Source organism: Myotis yumanensis, unplaced genomic scaffold (assembly GCF_028538775.1).
Source record: "Myotis yumanensis isolate MYYU_CA2020_CCGP unplaced genomic scaffold, mMyoYum1.0.hap1 SCAF_11, whole genome shotgun sequence".
Classification (NCBI taxonomy): domain Eukaryota; kingdom Metazoa; phylum Chordata; class Mammalia; order Chiroptera; family Vespertilionidae; genus Myotis; species Myotis yumanensis.
The window spans coordinates 51,193,097-51,214,894 of NW_027223762.1; positions in this window are offsets into that span (position 1 = coordinate 51,193,097).

Genomic DNA, 21,798 nt, shown 5'->3' on the forward strand with positions numbered 1-21,798 from the left:
TAAAGGTTAAGGTAAGGTTGGGTTTCCTATGTTATCTTTCAAGTCTCCCAGAGGCTGATGAATCAACCCTCAGAATAGAGAGAAGCACCACATCAGCTCCTAACTTATTATTGGTGTGGATCTCCCCACATCTCTCAGGAACCCAGAAGTGGTCTTATGGATTTTGTCACCAGGGAAGTTAAAAGTGAACTGGGAGGGAGAAAAGCTGCTCTGTGAGAGAATGCTTGGGAGACAAAGTGCATGGCTTTGAATGTCATGTCCAGGTGCTTGTATCTGTCCAGGAAGTTTGAGGAAGCAGGTATGACCAACTTGACCCAATTATCCTGGATGTTTCCTGTTTTATTTATTTATTTTTTTTACTTTTAAATATGTTTTTACTGATTTCTAAGAGGAATGGAGAGAGAGAAACAGAAACATCAATGATGAGAGCGAATCATTAATTAGCCACCTCCTGCATGCGCCCTTGGGAATTGAGCCCACAATCTGGGCATGTTCCCCAATCGGGAATCAAACCATGATCTTCTGGTTCATAGATCGATACTCAATCACTGAGACATCACTGAAACAGGCCAATAGAGCTGTTTCCTGTGTTAGGACTGTAAATTTCACATCCTGGAAACCTCCTCCATCCAGGAAACATGTAGTCAGTTGGGCATTTTAGAAAGAAAAGAGATCATCATCTTGCTTGCAGCTAGGCTTACCTAAGTGTGGAAATGATCAGACAGACCCCAGTACCACCAGCTATTAACTAAAGGTCAATTTGAGGTTCAGGTGGTGCTTACTGAATTCAGCAAAGCATCAAGTTTCCCAAAGGTTCCAGAGGCTTTATGTGCAAGAGACTCCTTATTCATGTGGTTTATATCAAACTCCATAGAAAATAGGAGCTGGAAAAATGTCATGACTGCCGTCATCCCTCCCATCAAGTACTACCTAACAGATAACAGGACCCAATTGAAAAGTTTTGAAGTAGACCACTGCATACAGGAGGAGATGGTTACTGTGCTCCTGTAGAATCCTCTCTTCAGAAATTATGAAGTATGCGTCCAGATGAGGCTCAAAACCATTAACTGTACCACACATACCCCCACAGCCCTCATCACTATCCAGACTGAGTGTTAACATAAAAACATTCAAACCTGTAAAGAATTTTTGTGAGTCTATTTGAGCCAAACTCTCAACAATTGCTGGGAAGCAGAATCTCAATGGGGTGGGATAATTCTCCAGAGAATGGTGATTTTTTTGATTGTTTGTATTTACCTATTTTTATATATTACAGTCAAAGGAGGAGACGAGATGTATGTGGGTTCCATGAAATCCATTGGTGATAGATTAGTGAGATGGGAGAAAGCAAAGTGGGGAAACCTCTGGGATTGGATATAAAGTAAAATCATAGACACTTACTTCTTTTACTTAGGTGGGTACAGGATAGTTACATCAACAATTAACATGATAACAATAACAATGAAGGAATTTGTGGTACCTGTCCTAATGCCCAGGACATTTGGTTGTGCCCTGAGGGGTCCAGAAAAAAGACAGTTACAAATTACCCTGACATTCCAAAGATATGTTATTGCGGATACAAAAAGACATTAAGTTCAGTTAAGATAAAGATTGACCTTGTCAGGGAAGATACTGGCCTAGGATGTGACTACCCACCATAACTGCTTTTAATTAAAGTTTAATTTCAGACCATCCGTTGTGGTTACTTTAGGTTTTAGAGTTTGCAAGACTGCCATGCAAGCCTTCCCTGAGCTTGTCCGGTGAGCATGTGGCCCCTTTCGTCCACATGAGGGAATTAGTGGCTGACTATGGTGGGGCAGGTGATTTCCAACAAAAAAGAAGCTAGATTGGCCCTAGCTGGTTTGGGCCTGCAGACTGAAGGGTCTCAAGTTCCATTCCAGTCAAAGGCACCAGCCCAGGTTGTGGGCTCGATCCCCAGTAGGAGGTATGAATCATTCTTTCTCATCCTTGATGTTTCTATCTCTCTCTCCCCTCTCCCTTCCTCTCTGAAACCAATAAAAATGTGTAAAAACAAAACAAAACAAAAAGCCAGATTGGATGAGGGAACTAAGAAGTGGGACTGGCAGAGAGATAAAAAGGAAGCAGCCACAAAACACCCTGTTCCCTCCGTTGCGTTCTCAACCAGGGCTTCAGCAGATAAAACCCCTCATTTCTGGCAATGGGCATAAAGGAAACCTGGAAATGTAGGAATGGGATTGAAAGGGGATGAGGTGAAGTGGAGTTTGGAATCATAAGGTTTAGAAGCAAGCCCTTATGGAGATATGTAAATAACAGTAGTCAAAATTGGAATTAGTGAACTAAACGAAAATTGCCCTTGGTGGGATTTAGTCCAAGGAGTAACTGATGGTGGCAAAATAAGGCTGATTTGCAGGCTAGAGAAAGATTTGGGCATAGGAAATAGTTGTGGTTCAGTTTTACTCCAGGGTTATCTGTCTAGAAGAGAGACATGTGATTTTTTATTTAACAATAAAAATGAACATACTTAATGCACATTTTGCATGACTAGAGGACTCTCACCCGGCCTGTAAGCAAACACTGGTTAGATCATAGAATTACTTCGCCAGAGGACACATTCTACAAAGCCCTCCTTTGGGCATACTAACAGCCTAAAATAACAATTACTCAAAGGCAAGCCCCAGTGCTCAGGTATCTGTGGCTTCCAGGAATGAAAAAGGAAGGTGGAGTTTGTGTGCGGTATAGCCAGAAGCAAATCAGGAATCAAAGGCAGGCAGACAAGTTTCTTATTAAAACAAAATGTTCTTGTCTGAGTAGGCCACACTCAGATGTGTCCTTGTCACCTAGTTCATAGTGAAACAGGATTTTTTAGGAGTGAAAAATACAGGTTTAGGACATTTTAGAAATTAAGGGGACCATGGAAGAAATACAGGGCTGAAGAGCTGCAACAGGTACATTTCCATAGAATGAGGGAGCTGGAAACAGTAGAAGGTTTATCTTTACAAAATAAAGGAAAGGAAAGGCCTCAATTAAAGGGATAAGAAGAAAGCCCAAAGGGAATAGGGAAACAATAAGAAAGGAGGGAGGAAAACCTCACAGTCCCATGTGAGGTTCCACCTTTGAGCCCAGAGTTACTATAGTAACCAGTCCAAGGAAATAGTGACCAATCAGAGGGGATACCAAGGCACCAGGATCTGCAGCCTTTATAAGCCATATTAAAGGGAACTCAGTGGGACTCTTTCCCTCTCCCCACGTGGGAGTCTGTGCTGTGAAATTCTTTCCCCTTCCCCATGTGGGAGTCTGTACTTGTTCGTCAATAAATTTCCACCTTTCCTTCCATCCATGGATTCACTCTTTGACTCCGACCGACAAAGGATCCAGGGAACTATCCTGCCCAGGGGAACACCGTGTGTTCCAGTCCAAAAATCCTGCTTCAATAGAAATTAGTTTCTGAAGTAGCTGAACTAATTACATATGAAAACTAAGGTGGATAGATAAAAGGGGAGATTGGATGCTAGAAAATACAATTTAAATACTAAATAAGGAAGATAATATCCAGGATGGTATAGGGGGAATGTTGGGCAAAGAATCTAGGAAGACTGAGCATTAAAAAGTAAGGAACGACTGAAACATGGAACAATGCAGTAAATTGCAAAGGTTTATTTAACTGGTTAAACTGAATGTCAAAAACATAGATGTTTTGCTCAAGGAATTGCCCTAGTACACTATGTAAGATGTTATTTTCTTTTCCTGCTATTTATGATTTCCTTCTTTGGTTCTGTGACATGACAATGTATTTTCCAAAAACCAATAAGGTCACATGGAAGGATTTTATTTATTCTTAGGATGGCCTGCCATAGGGTAGTAGAAAAAGCATCCTGTTCAGAGTTTGAATTCCTGGGCTCCAGCCTTGACCATGTTTCTAATTTATGGCCTTAGAGAATTGGTATAAGACTTCAGAATTCTAGTGCCCTCACCAATTGGATGGTAGAAAAAAATATGTGTATTTTAGGGTTATCAGGAAGATAAAATGCAACAACATATGCAAAAGTACTTAAAAATCTCTAAGATCCTTCTAAATTAAAGCATGGGTTTTGTTTGATAATTCTATTTTCTTTTTCACAATCTTCAAACTTCTCGTTCTGGGATGCTAGTGTTAGCAGTGGAAGTGGGGTATCCTTTTCCCCACTGAGTGCTAGGGGTGGTGTGCTTATAATATCGGGAATTGTCTGAGATTTGCAAGGGAGGATGAGTGATTTTCAGTTGAACGGAAATACAACCCTGGTTTTTCAAGTCCCATTTTCCTTAATCCAGTCCTGGAAAGAGTGCAGTTGCCGATTCAATAGATCTAAAAGTAAAATCAGTGTCCAAAGTTTCCATTCCATTTATTTTAGAATTGGGTGCAGTACAGCATCAGGCTAGTTGTAGTCCATTAGACCATTGTGTGTGGGGTTCACATGGCTGTGGGTAATGTTGTTACAGAATTTATTAGGTGACCGAAAAATACACAGGAGTACTGGGAGATTCAGAATAAACCCATCTATTTTCAGATGTTTCACATGTACTAGTACAGTGACTCAGGGGTCCCCCAACATGGAGGAAGCTTTCCCTTTATACCCTTTGGTTTCTTTGTCCCCCAAATATGGGTCAGAATTCTGAACCTTTTGCAAGCCATGCAAAAAGCCCTGTGTGTTGGGATGGGGGGACGTGAGACCACACCTAAAAACCTGGCTTTTATAATAATAAAAGCACTGATAACCCCCTCTGGCGTTGTGTATGGTTCATGGTTTATGGCCTCTGTAAAATGTGAGTATTTAGTAAATAGGTCTTGCAAGACCAGATAATTAAGGAAGAGGCAGTGACATGACTATAGCTAACAAGAATGTGCATTAGGGATATTAATTAACTAGGTGCAGAGTCAGACTGCTAGCCTCCTACATTCTTTCACAAATGGAGTTAATTATCCCCAAGCAAGAGTGTGCCTTAGAAGGCAGGTGACAAACACAGATTCAGATTGCTAGTCTCCCCTCCCCCAAAATGTCTTCTTTTCCCCATCAATGTGGGTGAATGAAGGGGATCCAAGGGAATGCCCTCCCTGCTACAAGAGTCCGAAGAGACACCAAGAGAGCTAATTCCTTTGTTTAGAGGATTAAAAATCTCAAATCTTCCCATGTGTGCAGTGCCATGCCTACTCAGGCCAATTACCTATTCCCAGGTGTGACTGACAAGCAAACACCTTCCCTATTTCACACAGACTTTAATGGATGAGTATTCTCCACCCTGTCCAGTCCCTTCTCCCAGAGATCTGTGAGGAATAGACCAGTGGCTTCCTGGGAGTGTTAAACTGAAGCTCCCTGCAAAGCTGCACAAATGGCGTGCCTATAATATGTGGCCTTCCCTTTGCTCCTTTTCTGTTATTAATAACTAATTAGTTACAAGGGTATCACTAAGATCTGTTTGCTTAAGCTACAGCTCTCACTTTATTATTATGTAAATTACCTCCATGTTCCACTGGCTCCTTTCTAACTTTCAGCTCTGTCATCTCATGCTATTTTCCTTCATGAAAAAAAAGTTGCTGCCCTAACTGGTTTGGCTCAGTGGATAGAGCATTGGCTTGCAGGCTGAAAGTTCCCAGGTTTGATTTCAGTCAAGGGCATGTACCTTGGTTGTGGGCACTGCCCCAGTAAGAGTTGTGCAGGAGGCAACTAATTGATGTTTCTCTCCCATCAATGTTTCTAACTCTCTCTCTCCCTTCCTCTCTGTAAAAAAATCAATAAAATATATTTTAAAAAAAAGAAAGAAAAGAAAAGTTGCTGTCATAGTGCCAGGAATCACATGTAGACTTGATGACAAAAGATGGAATAAGAGAAACTTGCTGTCCCTGCATATTTCTTACATGCTATGGATCAGTGTAGCAACCTTTCAAATACACCCCCAGAATACTTATCCTCAGATCATATTGGTCAAAATTCTATTGTTTATTCATTTCACACCAACCACTGGGAAGATGATATTGGAAACTCTAGTGAATTTGTTATCAAACCCCAATTCAATTGCCTGGTACCCAGTGAGGCAAATCCCTAAAGCACTGAATACGCCACAAGAGTTTATTTTGAGAGGCTGTCATAAATGGTGACAGATAAATCCCAAATCTGTCTCCCCAAGAGGGAAAAGACAAGGAGTTTTAAGGTGCTTAAAAAGGGTTATTGGGAATAGGTATGAAGAAGCACTGGCAGGGGAAGTTTTCATTGGAGGGCCTTCGAACTTGGCCATCTATAATAATAAAGCATAATATGCTAATTAGACCAGACATCCTTCCGGATGACCTTCCGGACAAAGCTGGGGCTGCAAGGGCCAAGCTCCTTGCACGAATTTCTTGCATCAGGCTTCTAGTTTATTATAAGGGGCAACAGCACCAGATATTCCTGGACAAGGGACCTTTTGCTTCTGAAAGGATTCCAGTGTTCAAGTTTTGGTTACATCCTGGTCCCTTGGTTCTCTGGGGGAGACTTTGGTTCTGTCTGCAGCTGGAGGTCAAAATTCTCTTCTCTGTAAATCCTTTGGCTTCATGACTTTCGGTTTTGGTCTGTTGTCTCTGAAAAGCAACTCAGTATCTTGTTAGAAATAGGATAGAACCATTTTGAGCTGGTTCTGTGGTTACAAGTTTAGACCAATCACAATCTAACCCTAAATAAAGCTTCTCAGTGCTGAGAACCAGGGTTTTGTGGAGGTGAAGAAGTGTGGTTATGTTTGGTAAACAACAATTAATGTCTACCCACAGCATTATTCATAATTTGGTAGCATTAATTACTCATTTTCATGAAAATAGAATTCACATCAATATAATTAAAGAATCTGGTTCAATATATGCTTTCTTTCCCCCCTGAATCTTATATTTGCAAAATATTCCCTATTATTCAATAATTATTTATCTTTTCTGAAACTGTCAAAATCAATCAAATCCATGAGATTTATACTAATGAATTAAAACTTTAGAATATTAAATAAATCACTAAGGCCTAAGTAAACAATATATTATGTGTTATTCAAAATCATAATATCAGGTGCCTGCAGCAGATTCTTCCATCTGTGCCGAGAATCACACCCTACAGAACTGGGTTAAGCCAAGTGATTTTGTGTGTGTTATTGCTTGGGTGTTTTTTATCATAATTTTAAATTCACTGCTTTTCTTCTAGAGTTAACAGAGGGAGACAGACTAATTTACATTTTACAATTTTGTGAGGAATTGCCATGGAAAAGTGGACTAGCTATTCTGTATTTATTATATACTAGAGGCCCAGTACACAAAATTCATGCACTTGGCAGCCTGCTCAGTTGGACATCCTTAGCACTGCCATGGAGGTGAGAGCTCACGAGCCATGAGCCCGGCTTCTGGCTGAGTTGCATTCCCCCTGTGGGACCACATTGACCACCAGGGGGCAGCATCTGCTTTGAGTGTCTGCCCACTGATGGTCAGTGCATGTCATAGTGACCAGGAGTTCCACCATTCGGTCGATTAGCCTATTAGCTTTTATTATATAGGATTATAGGGCTATCTTGGAATCTCAGTAGATTAACACTGATTAATTCTGGTTGGACTCACCCATTCTAGCTATTTCTGATATCACTGTTCTGTTTCTAAGACTTTGACAAATGAAGAAAAAGTGATCCCATAATAAAAGAAAAAATAAATTTTTATACAAGACATTGCTTTGACAGCTATGAACATTTTGTGCTACATTTGTTAACATTGATTCACATAAAGCCCCTATGGAGCGTTAAATCATGTCTGGGGAATAATATAGTAAACTTTAAGTATAGTTTACTTTAGGGGGAAAAAGCATCTAAAATTTTCAAAATATCTCAACTGTAGTGCATGGCAATCAACTAAGCTAGATTTTGTTTTCATTATTTCAGAATAACATCAGGAGTAGCAGGGAAAGCTTCAAAGCAATTCTGACTTCTAAAAAAGAATGTTACCTTGATATCAAAATTCTGTTTTCTTTTCTAATTCTCAACCATTCATGCATCATTGCAATTCTGCATAACATACCTTTCTTGAAGGGGCTTGGGTAGCAATGCACACTGAAACCATTAGCAATGCTCACTGAAACCATTAGCAGTGCTCACTGAAACCATTAGCAGTGTACACTGAAACCATTGTATTTAGGATCAGATCACCAGAGGGCATGCTCATCCATAGAAAAAAACTGTGATTATTTGATAAAACAACTGCTATCTATATAAACACAGCATTTTTTACAATGTAATTTGGCTGCTTTCCGGAAGGGGTTTTAGAACATTGATCTTAAGTTACTTGGGACATCAGCTGCTGCTTGGCTGTGTTAGAAAACACTATTTAACAGAGTAAATCTGAAGATCTACTAGGCTTGATTAAGCAATGCTTACATCAAGTAACATCCCAACTAGCATGTAGAAGGGAGCTCCAAGGGGTTGTACAAAATACAAGGTTTCTAAAGGGGAAGTGTATGCCAAGGGGGAAGGGAATGGTAAGGATGTTTATCATGCAGATTACCTCTTCTTTCTATGGGGGATAGGGAAAGCCCATGTGGAAAATTATGTCATTGGTGTTGACCAGAAAATTCCAGACTGGTTAAGATTATGCTTCTCTGAGAGGTTGAAACAGCAATTAGATCAGTTATAAAATCTAGGTTTGGTATCATGGACTTTAGCAGAAATGATGCCATTTTGTACCTGTTTTCTCTTTCACAACATAGTGAACAATCTCTTGGCTGCCAAACAATTGCAGGTATGTAGGAAGCCGGTATGTTTGTTCTAATACATTGAAAACAAAACAATGTAACAATAGAATAACTGGCTGAGTAATTATAACAAAGGAAACTAGATCTGCTTGTTGTTATTATGGGCTGTTCCATTAGATCCATGTATAATGGCCTGTTCCATTAGATCCATCAGATATGGTAGGTACTGTATCTACAGGTTGGTCAGTATCTATGGTGTTCAGGTACACTTACACTGGGAGAAGCAAAGGTGTTATAGAAAACCGAAGAAAAACCAAGCAATGCTTAGAGAAATGGAGTTACACAGCTATATTATACTGGCGGACTCGGAGGAGATGCCTCTCAAATTCTGAGCAAAGCAATCTGGTGGAAGCTTTTCCTTTATATCTTTTTGGCTTCTTTGTCCCCCAAATATGGATGGGATTTCCGGAGCTTTTGGGGGCCTTTCAAAAAGCTCCACCACTAAGGACCTGGTCTGGTGCCACCACTGACAGCCCTCTCCAGGGGTTGTGTATTGTTTTATGATTTATGGCCTCTGTAACATGTGAGCAAACATGCAACAAATCTTGCTAGCCCAGACTGCAGGAAAAGGGGCAATAGGTTATATTTTCCCATCTGGGTTACATTGTTCTGCTTGAGGAAAGTTTCCTTAGAGGGAAGCAGATATTATAGAAAGAATTAGCCTTTAGCCTTCTCAAAGGGAGCATGGGAAGAGGCAATCATTTACCTTAGTGTCTCTCCTCCTAATTAGAGACAGGAGACAAATTCTTATGAGATATTCTGTATCTTCATTTTGTCATGCAATTTTATGGGGTTGTTATTATTCCCATTTTATACAAAATAGCTCTGAGTTTTAGAGAGATGAACTGAGTAAAGATGTAAGTAAAGGAAAATGGATTTCAAAGCAGGAGTACAAGACTCTGTACTTGAGATGTAACACAGCTGTTAAAGCCACCAGGGGTTGAATGCTCAGCACTGCTACCTGCCATAAGAAAGATGGGGAGGGAACACTCCACATAAAAAGGGGATACTGTCCTCCTCATTGTGCTCTATAGTGTTACCCCTAATGGCAAGCTGGAATTTCCGGGTTCTTATCCAATGACGTGTAAAGAATAAAATTCGCTGACAAAGGGATTTTAAGCAAAAGTGTAGAAATTTATTGCAAGTGTATACAAACTCCTGAGTTGGGAGGGGATCTCAGGTGGGTAACCTCACCCCCCCCCCCCCCCCCCCCCCCCAGTGAGTCTCTTTGTCTAAGGGCTAATAAATGCTGGCAGCTTCTTTGTCTATACATGCTACTTTCTAATTGGACCCTTCCTCATTTATATCCCCTCATATTTTTTGCTAATTGGCCAATTTCCCCCTTTCCTGTCTAGTATCTGTTTCAAAGTTTCAAAGCTACCCAGTGCTTCCCCTGTGTTCTCCCCATTCTCTTGTAACATTCTGCTGCCCTCTGTGCTTCTAAGATAGACATCCCAGAGGTTGGGAGCTGGCTCCATCCCCATCCTTCACATATGCATTCCTTTCCCTGTGGACCCTACCCTAACTGCCTTTCTTATCTCTAAGTCCTCCCAGTAGGAGGGTTTCTTTCATACTCCTGGCAAGAGTGGAAAATGTGTTCAGCACTCTGAAAGTAGAATATCCAAGTCTGAGGAGGGCTGTCACAGTGGAGAGATTTAAGAAGCAGGGCCTGAAGCTAAGCTAGAGCTTTTGTTACTGAACTGAGCAATGTCAGGCCAAGTGGGAGATAGTAAAACAGCAAAGATAGAAGACAAAACCATAAGCATGAGTTACTAGTAGAGGGAGCAAGACGCAAAAGCTGAGGCAGGGTAGAAACAAAAGAGAGCTCAAGAGAAAAAGCAACAGTTTGAACATACGGAGTGGTACCAAATGGTATCAATTTAGAGATGATTTATTTAGCTACAAGGTTCTGGGAACTTTTACTTGCATCCCATTCTATTTCCACTTGGCAAACAAAGGCTCACTTCTCACCAGTAAAATGTGGATAAACATTTCTTGTGCAGACTTAACATTTAAGAAAATAAAATAACATGTTCTAAGACAATTTACTTAACATTGTAAGAGAGAGAAAGAGTGCATGAAACATAAGATAATTCTAAATAGATTCCAAGTGGCATAAGTAATTGAAAATATTTAACAGTAAAATTTACAGATGAAACAATTTGGGTACTTCCCTAGACATTGCCATTCTCCCTTACCCCCCCCCCCCCACACACACACACATACATACAAGAGGCATTTATTTGTCATTTTAATTCTTAACCTCAAATAGATAGTCTGTACTCACATAATTGCAGGAGATTCTGTGCAATTATTGACTGATTCAAACCCTGGGCCTCATCAGCTAGTATTCCTCTTGAGTACTCTTCATGATCTGAATGGCTATCTTTGTTTCCTGTTGAGAGGAATCAGGATTATTTCCAGCATATCTGGATTATCTATTGTCTTAAGAACTACTTAATACCGGTCTGTTATAATAACACCTAAGAAAACTTAATTAACCTAATCATGCTCAACATATTGAGCCATTTCCTCATTCTTGGGACCACTGTCATGATTTGGTTCATGCACCTTTCTGTTATTCTGCTTTTCTTTTCTTTTTTTGTAGGAACCCTGCTTTCTTAACAAGACCGATTGCTTCTGTGCGAAAAAAAGAATAGAGAACTGTTTACTCTTTTTGGAGCAATGCATCTCTCCACGTAGACCCGTACAAGTATGTGTCAGGAATTTATTTTGCTTTTACTATTGATTATTTTAATAATTAAAATTTTATTCTGATGAACTGAATTTCAGATCGTATTTGTTGTAATGGAGATTATTCTTTATCATCTCAATAATAAAATTACATGTCAATAACTCTAGAAGCTAGATGCATAGAGTGTAGATTAAAGACCGAATCATATTCCTTGTGAAATTTTCTTTTTCTAATTATAGCATGATCCCTTTTCCCTAACAATGATGTTTGCCTTGAATTCTATTTTGTCTGATAGTAATATTATAACACTAATTACATTTTAATATTTTAATAACTTAAATCAGTACTTAATTCAGATTTTCCTTATTCTTAAGTCTTTTTTCTATTCCAGGACCTAATCCGAATAAACTTTTTATTTACTGGTCGTGTCTCTCCAATCTCCTCTTGGCTGTGTCAGTTTCTCAGACTTTCCTTGTTTGTAAGACCTTGAGAGTTTTGAGGTGTACTGGTCAGATGTTTTGTAGACTGTTACCCCATTGGCAACTGTCTGCTGTTTTTCTAATGATTAGACTGTGGTTATGGGCTACTGGAAGGAAGGTCGCAGAGGAAAAGTGACGTTCCTATCACATCACATTAAGAGTGCATGATACCAGCGTGACTCATTTCCATTCATCACGTGACTGAGATAGTATTCACTGAATTTCTCCACTGTAAAGTGGCCTTCTCTTTTCAGTACCATAGTCTGGAAGGAAGTCTCTATGTACAGCCCACATTTATAAAGCCAATAATTATGTTCATGGAGGCTAAAATGTCTACTTAAACATTTTCTGAATTCATTTAGCTTTGAACCAATCAATGAATATCACTATTAGTAATCTACTTAGCCAACTTACACATCTCTCTGTATTTAGCATTCCTGGTGTGTCCTGGTTTAGCTGATCTGTGTGGTTTAGTCTCAATCACGCCCCTTAGAGTAAAATATATCAATTTGACACAACAATTTTCCTTTGGAAATTGACACAGCTCCTCATAATGAATGATAAGCAAATGATGCAGATTTAATGTGTTAAAATCTATTTGTGGTACCAGGAAAAAAAATATAATGGTTTATTTTACATCTTTATGAACCGGCTTTTGGATGGCTGTTTTTGTTGTACACATATTTGTGCTTGGTATAGATACTGTTGGTGTTCTAAGACAACTTGAACTTGACGAGTATTTTATTTCCTCTAGCCTGTTGAGGAGCAGTTTGAGTATCTGTGTCTCTGTCCTAGGAAAAACAACTTTGGGGGCAGGGATTAAAAACATTTAACCTTGTTGATACTAACATAATCTTAGGAAGATCTTTTAAATACCCAATCTTTCAACTATTGACTAGAACTTGGAATTGCATAACACCATGGATAAAGAAAAGGCATTTAAAAATTCTGTCAGTGTTTTTACCACAAAATAGCAATTCCTAAGTTTATATCTTAGCTGTAAAATTTATAGTTAGATCACTCATTACCCCAGGGCCCAGTTTAGGTGTGAATTTAATTTTCTGGGAAATATCTTAAGTAAAAATTGTAAGTTATAATAACACACGGGATCTATACTTTCCAGTTTAGAATGTTTAAATTAATAACAGAGGCATTATAATATTTCATTTTAGAAAATAAAGGATGGTATTCCTGCCACTTATCGATAAAAAATATTTTAAAGGTAATAGCACTTCTGATCATACTGCAAATTGCTAATGAAAGTGCTAAAATTATTGACAAATTGTTGTATACTGATAACTTCTTATTACTTTACAGAAACTATCCAAAGAAGCTGAATTAATGCAGCAGTCAGGATTTTTAAAAAATGACAGAAATAATATACAACTTATTTATCTTGTTTAAAATAAACTACTCATTGAATATGAAAATTAAAGTGACTTTAGAGATAATCCTGCTCAATTCCATAATTTTTGGATGAGGAATCTGAAGCTTCAATACATATTGTAATGTCTTTGTGACAGGGGGACCAATTGGTAAGAAATTATTTTCAATTTGTCATTCTAGTTTTCTTTCAATGCTATCATTAATTGTCCAATAGTACTTTCTACATCCTATTTATTTGCATTTTCAGGATTACTAATCATATTGAGAATCTTTTCCAATACTCATTTGCAAATTATATGTATCTCTTTGAAAATATTTGTTGAAATATAAAGCTTATTTTTGTTGCAGTTTTTTAATTCTCAAATTAGAAATGTAATTTTAAATCATGATGTAGATACAAGCCCTTTGTCATATATATATAACAATTACATATGTAATTTTATTTTGATGCTTTTCCTTTTTTATTTTCTTAATACTCCTTTTGAAAGGCAGACTTTTAATTTTTTATGAAGTCTAACTTAGCTTTTAAAATTATGATTAACCAAAGTCCATTGTCAATGTAGACTTTCTTAGTTCTTATCTATTGTCTTTTCTCTATTTCAGGATCTCATCCAATATTCCATACTACATTTATTTTTCATGTCTCTTAGCAGTGGCAATTTTTTTCTGACTTTCTTTTGTTTTCATAATTTTGACAGTTTTGAGGAATACTGGTCAAGTGGGTTTTTTTAAAAAAATATATTTTATTGTTTTTTTTTTACAGAGAGGAAGGGAGAGGAATAGAGAGTTAGAAACATCGATGAGAGAGAAACATCGAGAAGCTGCCTCCTGCACACCCCCTACTGGGGATGTGCCCACAACCAAGGTGCATGCCCTTGACCGAATCGAACCTGTGACCCTTTAGTCCGCAGGCTGATGCTCTAGCCACTGAGCAAAACCACTTAGGGCTGGTCAAGTATTTTGCACTATAAACACACTACTAAAATATTTGTGTTGCCTGGTCAGCATGGCTCAGTGGTTGAGCATTGACCTGTGAACCAGGAGGTCACTGTTCAATTCCTGGTCAGGGCACATGCTTTGGTTGAGGGCTCCATCCCCAGTGTGGGGCATGCAGGAGACAGCCAATCAATGCTTCTCTCTCATCATTGATGTGTCTATCTCTCTATCTCCCTTCCTCTCTGAAATCAATAATAATATATGAAATATTTTGTGATGTTTTGTTCATGATAAAATTGGGGTTAGTTATGGATTATTGAGCAGAAGACCACAGAGGTAAAATGACATTTTCATCACATCATGTCAAGTGTATGTACAATCAATATGATTTATGATTGTTAATGTTGGCCTTGATTAGCTGTCATTGTTAGTGCTTGTCAGGTTATTTCACTGCAAAACTCCCTTTCCCCCTTTCCATATTTCCATACTATGCACTTTGGAGGGAAGTCAAAATATGCAGCCAACAATGTAAGGAGAGTTATTTGAAATTGTTCTGCATGAGAAACTTGTCACTTCTCTATATTAATTTATTTAGATTAGTGTGGACACATGATATTTACTTTATAGTTTGGGTAATGATCCAATACCATCTATTTATTTTATTGCTCAAATTATTCTAGATTTGACTATTTTTTAAACATATATATATATATTTTTACTTCAAAGAGGAAGGGGGAGGGAGAGAGAGATAGAAATATTAATGATGAGAGAGAAGCATTGATCGGCTGCCTCCTGCACACCCCCTACTGGGTATTGAGGCACAATCTGGGCATGTGCCCTGACCAGGAATTAAATCATAACCTGGTTCATAGGTCCACTGAGCCACACCAGTTGGGCTAGATTTCACTATTGAGAGCTATGTATATTGACTCCTGTGCTGCTTTGACATACCCCCACCCCCACTGTGTGTGTGTGTGTGTGTGTGTGTGTGTTCCTGGTTCTTCAAGATACTTTAGGCTCATTATGAATATACTAGAGGCCCAATACACTAAGATTCATGCAATAATGGGCCTTCCTTCCTTTGGCTGCTGGCACCGCCTTTGCTCTGTCCGGGAGCCGCCTTTCTGCCTTCGTTCAGGCTCAGAGCTGCCTTTCCGCATTCCCATGCTACACAGAGGCCTGGAGCTGCTGGGGCAGTGCAGAACGCCATGGTGATGACGCATGTGGCCCACCCCACCCCAGGTCACTTGGTGCCTGCATATGCAAATCAACCCACCATCTTTGTTGGGTAAATTTGCATACTCACTCCTGATTGGCTGGTGGGCATTGTGAAGGTATGGTCAATTTGCATCTTTCTCTTTTATTAGTGTAGATTCTGCTCTAGTTCTAAAATCAGGCATTTCTTCAAAAAGCCTGGGCTCTTTTATTTAAGAATGCTATTAAAAACAAAGACGTGGGTACTGGAGGTGCTTGTTGCTACTAGAGGTGTCTGTTCATTAGCATCACTCAGCTGAAAGAGCAAAAAGGATGTGTGTTTATATCAGCCTATGTATATAAACATGTGTAGAAATATTTCATTATGTAACAACTCGTACCTATTTTAAGCTAAACATGTTTACATTAATGTCTTCATACCTAATTCATTTCCACATGTGTCATTCTTAATTCCTTTTCTTGTCTGTCTGTAAATTCCACTCCACCAGTATAACGCTTGGTTTTCACCATCTGCCATCTATTTATTTCATTATCTCACTCTAGTACACTTATATAGTAGTATCAGAAGTGTTAAACCAAACTCTGATGAGAAGCAAATTTATCAACTAGAGTAAAATATCTATGTTTAGTTCCTTTTGCCTTGTTTTATAGACTTTACTCCTTTCTGAAGATACATAGGTCAACATTTTTTCCCTCTATCCCCTTCAGGGAAGTTGTTTCATACATTTGTAACACAGATTCTTCCACCACAGTCTGCATGCTTTCCTGGGTTCTCTCTACCTCGTAAAAGGGTTTTTAAAATTTGCATACGTTCACTTCACTTTTGGGGAAGCGTTTTGACAACTGTATAGAGCCCAGTAGTCACCATTATAATGTCACATCGTATAATTTTACTGTGAAAAAAATATCCTATGCTTCATCTATTTATTCCTCCCTCAACCCACTGAGTCCCTAGACATTTTTACATGTCTATATTTTATGAAGCAGGGTGTTCTTGACAGAGAAATGAAAGAGCTATTTAAAAAACTAAGCTACCATTCTAGCCCTTGGACAAACCTCCTGGGCTCTGCGTCAGTATTCTCATCAGTTACTCGTCATCCATCTTCTTACCAGAGATGATGCAGTGGAAGGGGTCGGCATGCCTACACTGTCATCAGAGCAGGCTATTGCTTGAAAGCACGTGCCTTCTCCTCATTTGCTGTCTCCTTGACCCAGAGTCCTCACAGAGACCCCCTTCTAAGTTCTAGAAGAAAGCAATCTTCCATGAGGCTGAGATATAAATGCCGTGTAAGGACATAGTTCCTTTTCCACTAGAGAACGCAGATCAGAACCTGCCATCTCTCCTTCCTGCTTTTTACTGTGAGCTGCGACTGTTTCCTTCACTGTCTACGTTCACAGTTCATGGAGTAGGACCAAGCAGTGAAGGTGTGCTCATCTGAACATGGGATCGTGCCATTCCATTGGGGGAAACCATTGGTCCTTTTCTTGTCCCTAGAGTTTTGCATTTTCTAAAATGTTCAGTGATTGGAATCAGACAGTAGGTAGCTTTTTCAGGCTGTTCCCTCTCCTCCCCCGCCCCCACCCCCAATGTTCCCTTGTATTTAAGGTTCTTCCATGGCTTTGTATGTCTTGAATTTTTTTTAATTTAAATCATCATGTACTATGGCATTATATGGGTGTGCCAGCATGTTTATTCATTCAGCTATCAGAGATTACTTCTAGATATTGGTGATTATAAACACAGCTATTACAAATAGCTGCATGTAAGTTTTTACATAAACATGGATTGTCATGTTTAGCTTTGTAAAACATTTCCAGGCTGTATCCCAAAGTGGCTGTATATGTTTTCATCCTCCCTATCAATAAATAAAAATTCCTGTTATCCTATATTCTTCCCAGAGTGTGACATTTCCAATTCGAGAAAGGGAGGTTGGGTAGTCATTCTATAGGTGTGTAGTGTAGAATATATTGAAATATAACAATTCATATTTTGTTCTTCCCTTGAGATCAAGAGATAATTACAAAAAGTAAAAGGAGTTGACTCATTTGAAAAATGTGATATGGAAAAGAAAAGGTAAGTAAACTTAAAGGTAAAATATTTACAGTGACTGTCACTAACTTTCCAAAAGTTTCCATTTTTATTTCAGTAGAATTTTTCCCCTTGGGCTAGAAATGGACATTTCTTTGGCAGAGATGAACTTTATCAGGCAATGGAATAACTCATCATTAAGAAGTGCACCCAAGAGAAAAACTGCCTATTTTATTTTATTTGTTGGGTTAAAAAAATACATAAAAGGGAGAAAAAAGCAATATTAGTAGTTTTCACTCTTTCTAGTGTATAGGACTGGTCTTGTTACACATGTCATGCTTAGGTTGGAACATCACACTGCCAAGGCCAATGCAAGGAAGATGATAACAAGATAGTGCCTCTTTTTCAGCCATTCGGGCAAAATCAATAGTGTTTTATTGGAGCTTCAGTGAGAAAACAACTTGTCATGCCAGCAGCTAAGCAATACGTGTTAATAGAAAGAAAACACTGTTTAGACCCGGCAGCCTGGGAGTTGACAGTTGTAGGCACGATTGCTTATTGCTGGTGGTTTCAGGTCATGGATGCACACAGTAAACTCAGATGAAAAAAGCAACATGTGCTGGTGGGAAAGCTATGTTTCACTCTCCCAGCTACAGCTCCTTGGAGTCTGCAACATGACCAGACCAAAACATGGAACTGTCCCTTCTGGTCAAAGGCATACACACGCAATGGATATTTTTCACACAATGTTGAGGATTGAGATGGTTTTCAATATTTCATAATGAGTAAATAGGATCACCACTTGATAAATGAGGAGCACGGATTCTGTATGCTGACCTCCTTGGTTCAACTGCACCTTTCATCTCTTCTGAGCCTGTGGCCTTTGGGCATCCGTTTACTCTTTTTATATAAAGGGCCAATAGTGATACGGGAACCATAGTTGTATAATAAGGTCAAGAGTCCATATTTCTGTATCATCTAAAAGAGTGTGGCTCACAAAATATAATTCACCCATTTCAAGGGTACAAATCAATGGATTTTAATATATTCACAGAGTTGTGCATCCTTTACCACTATTAGAACATTTTTTTCACCCTCAAAAGAAATACAGACCCCAAACCTGCCTTTCTCCACAGTCAAAGGCAACCACTAATCTACATTTTACCTCTATAGATTGGCTTTTTCATACAATATGTGGTCTTTTATAACTAGGTTCTCTCACCATAACGGTTCCAAGGTTCATTCATGTTGTAGCCTATATCAGTACCACATTCTTCTTTCCTTGTGTTCCTCTTATACACACTCTTGTATTCCTTCTATTTGGATCTTATTTCAGAAATGAGTGTTTGACTGTATATTATTGCAAGTGATTTCTGTGAGACTTAACAAGAATCCCATGGGAAAAGCAGCTGTTCATTTAGATTTCCTCAAGTTTCAGAGTTGTCACATAAGCACCACAAGACCAGGGCAAGCTTTGACACTGTCCCTTTCCTAATATTTAGTATTTCTATTATTTCTGTTACTTCTCCCTGTGATACATTTGACTCCCTCACTTTCTTCATACTTGTATTCCTAAGGTGGAGAAAGACCTTAGGTAGGTGAGGAAAAACATAGAGACCAGTATTGCTGTAGTATTTGAGTATTAAAATATCAGAAGAGAGAACATGATATGTATCTAGGACTAGATAGTTTGTAACAAATTTGACTTTTTATTTGGAATTAAATGGTAAGCTACTAAGGGGGTTTTGTTCAGATGTATTGCATAATTTTATTTATTTATATTTTAATATTTATATATTAATATTTATAGATTAAGATAAAATTGCCATGTAACATTGAACAAATTTAGAGTTTACAAAGCATTGACTTGATGCATTTATATATTGCAGTATGATCAGCACTGTGGCATTAGCTAACACCTCTATTATGTCACATAAATATCATTTCTTTTTCTGTGATGGGAGCAACTAAGATTTACTCTTAGCAATTTTGAATTTTAGAGTACCATATTATTGTCTATAATCACTATGCTGTGTATTAGGTCTACATGGCTTAGAGATATTTACTAATTGCAAGTTTGCTCCCTTAGGCAACATATCCTCAATTCCTCCACTCCCTGGACACTCATAGCTACCATTGAACTCTCTGTCCACAGGCCCCGGGCTGTTTTCCCAGCAACACTCTGATTGCAGACCTTGCTCGCATCTCTGTACTAGGGAGCACACTCAAGGAGCTGGCTGCAGCATCCAGGGGAGGTGTGAGTTTATCACTCAGCGCTGGGGGTGCTTGTAATCTTGGGTGTGGTGCTCCCAGAAGCGGCAGACTGGCTGCTGAGGTCCTCAGCTCAGTCAGCAGGGACCTTACCCCTTAACACCCTTTGATGTTCTATCTGCCTCTTTCTCTATCACCTCCCTCCCCGCAGTCATGGAGGTCCTGTCTCAGTACTCTGGGTGCTACTGGAGAGAAGCAGGTTTCTCTAGCGCCACATTCCCACAAAGGTAGTGTAGCCAGGCACTTAACATTCTTCTTTTCTAGCCGGGCATTCCCTGCTGCTGCAGAGTTCAGCTCTATGCACTGTTGCCTTGGGGTGGGTGGTGTTGGTATAGATTTTCTTACCATCCACACTGAATCCAAAATGGCGTGCTGGGATCTCCCCTCAGGAGACTCATCAGATGATTTTTTTGTCCGTGAGTATCGGACCAGGCCAGCAGGCTCCAGGTTATTTTCCTCCCCATGGTTCCTTGCTCTGCTGGTTCCACGACCCATAGAGAGGTCTGTCTGCCTATGACTAGAGGCACAGGTGGCCAAGACTGTCCCTGAGTGCCGTGGAATATGGTACTGGCTTCCACTACTCCTCTTTTGTCTGCGGGTAGATGTCTGATTAGTTGTTAAAGAAACGGGGAAAGAAGGAGGAACATCTTATGCTGCCATGATGCTGATGTTACCTCCTATATTCATTCTTATTGCTGAAAAATTTCCCATGGTATGCATATACCATATTTTGTTTGTCCACTTATGATCTGATGGACAGTCAGGTTATTTTCATTTTGGGGGGGTTAATATGAATAATGCTGCTATAAATATTCATGTAGCTGCTGTGTGGACACCTTGTAAGTTGTTTCATAAGTAGAAAGAGAGAGACAGAAAACGAACAAAAGCCTCAAATTTTTCCTAACATGCACTATTTTGATTAACTGGATTCTTGCTGTTTCTGGCCTGCTTTTCTGCAGGGCTGGCCCTGCCCCACACAGTCCTGGATCTTTGGTGTATCGGGCGACTTCCAGGTTTGAAAGTCGCCCAGGAAAATCTTCAAGAGTGGGTTGAAGTGGGAACAGAATAAGTTTTATTCAGGTAGAGAAAAAGAAAGAGGCCAGGGTGTAGGCACCACTGTGAAATATGGGAAGGTGCGCATCCCAGTGGGCATGGGCCAACTCCCTGGTGAGTTGCACACATGGTCGATTAGTTCTTGGGATTTTATCTGTTTCCAGGGGAGCATGGGGTTGCCTCCAAGCCTTGTGGGCAAAATTCTGACTCCACCTGCTGGTTGCAAGGGGGCCTGGTTGTTATGACTTCCATGACCACCTCAGGGGTTCCCTGCCTTAAAATGTTTGCCTTTGATCATGCATGGAATGGGGGTGCCAGTGAGAAGATCGGGGGTCCTACTTCCTTACTCCACTTTGTAGGGATTTTTCCCTAACTTCTTTCTATCCTGCCTCATTGTGTTCTGCTTTCTTTTGTTTTCCAACCAAAACCTCTGTTCCAGCTACTTGATTCACTTAATTTTCATTATATGATTTTAACCAGGTTGCATTATGTAGCTGCAACTCCACATTCCTTTTAATACCTTCCTGTTCAACTCGACTGAAATTGTTAAATTGTTAAATTCTTCCTTCATCTGAAGCTTATGTAACTTACTTTGCCTCTTTTTGGCACTTACTGTATTCTGGTCAAGAATCAAGGTACTCATCAACTGCCCTCCCCCCAAAACAATGCAAAAAGGGGAAAGCAAAACCTATTGTCTCTAGATGAAAATAAAATAGCACCTCTCAGCTAAGAAATACATCTCTTTAATATACATTACATTACATATGCATGTATTCTGTCTTAATTAAGTTATATCATATCTTAAAATATTAAGATATATTTAACATATGCCAAAATAGAAACAACCCCTCCAGTTTAATAATGTATAACTTTAAAAAATTATCCTTCACAAATAATGCTTACAAAAAGGTATAAACTCTTTGTTTATATGGAGCAAATAACAGACTCTCTACCCCTAGCTGGTTTGGCTCAGTG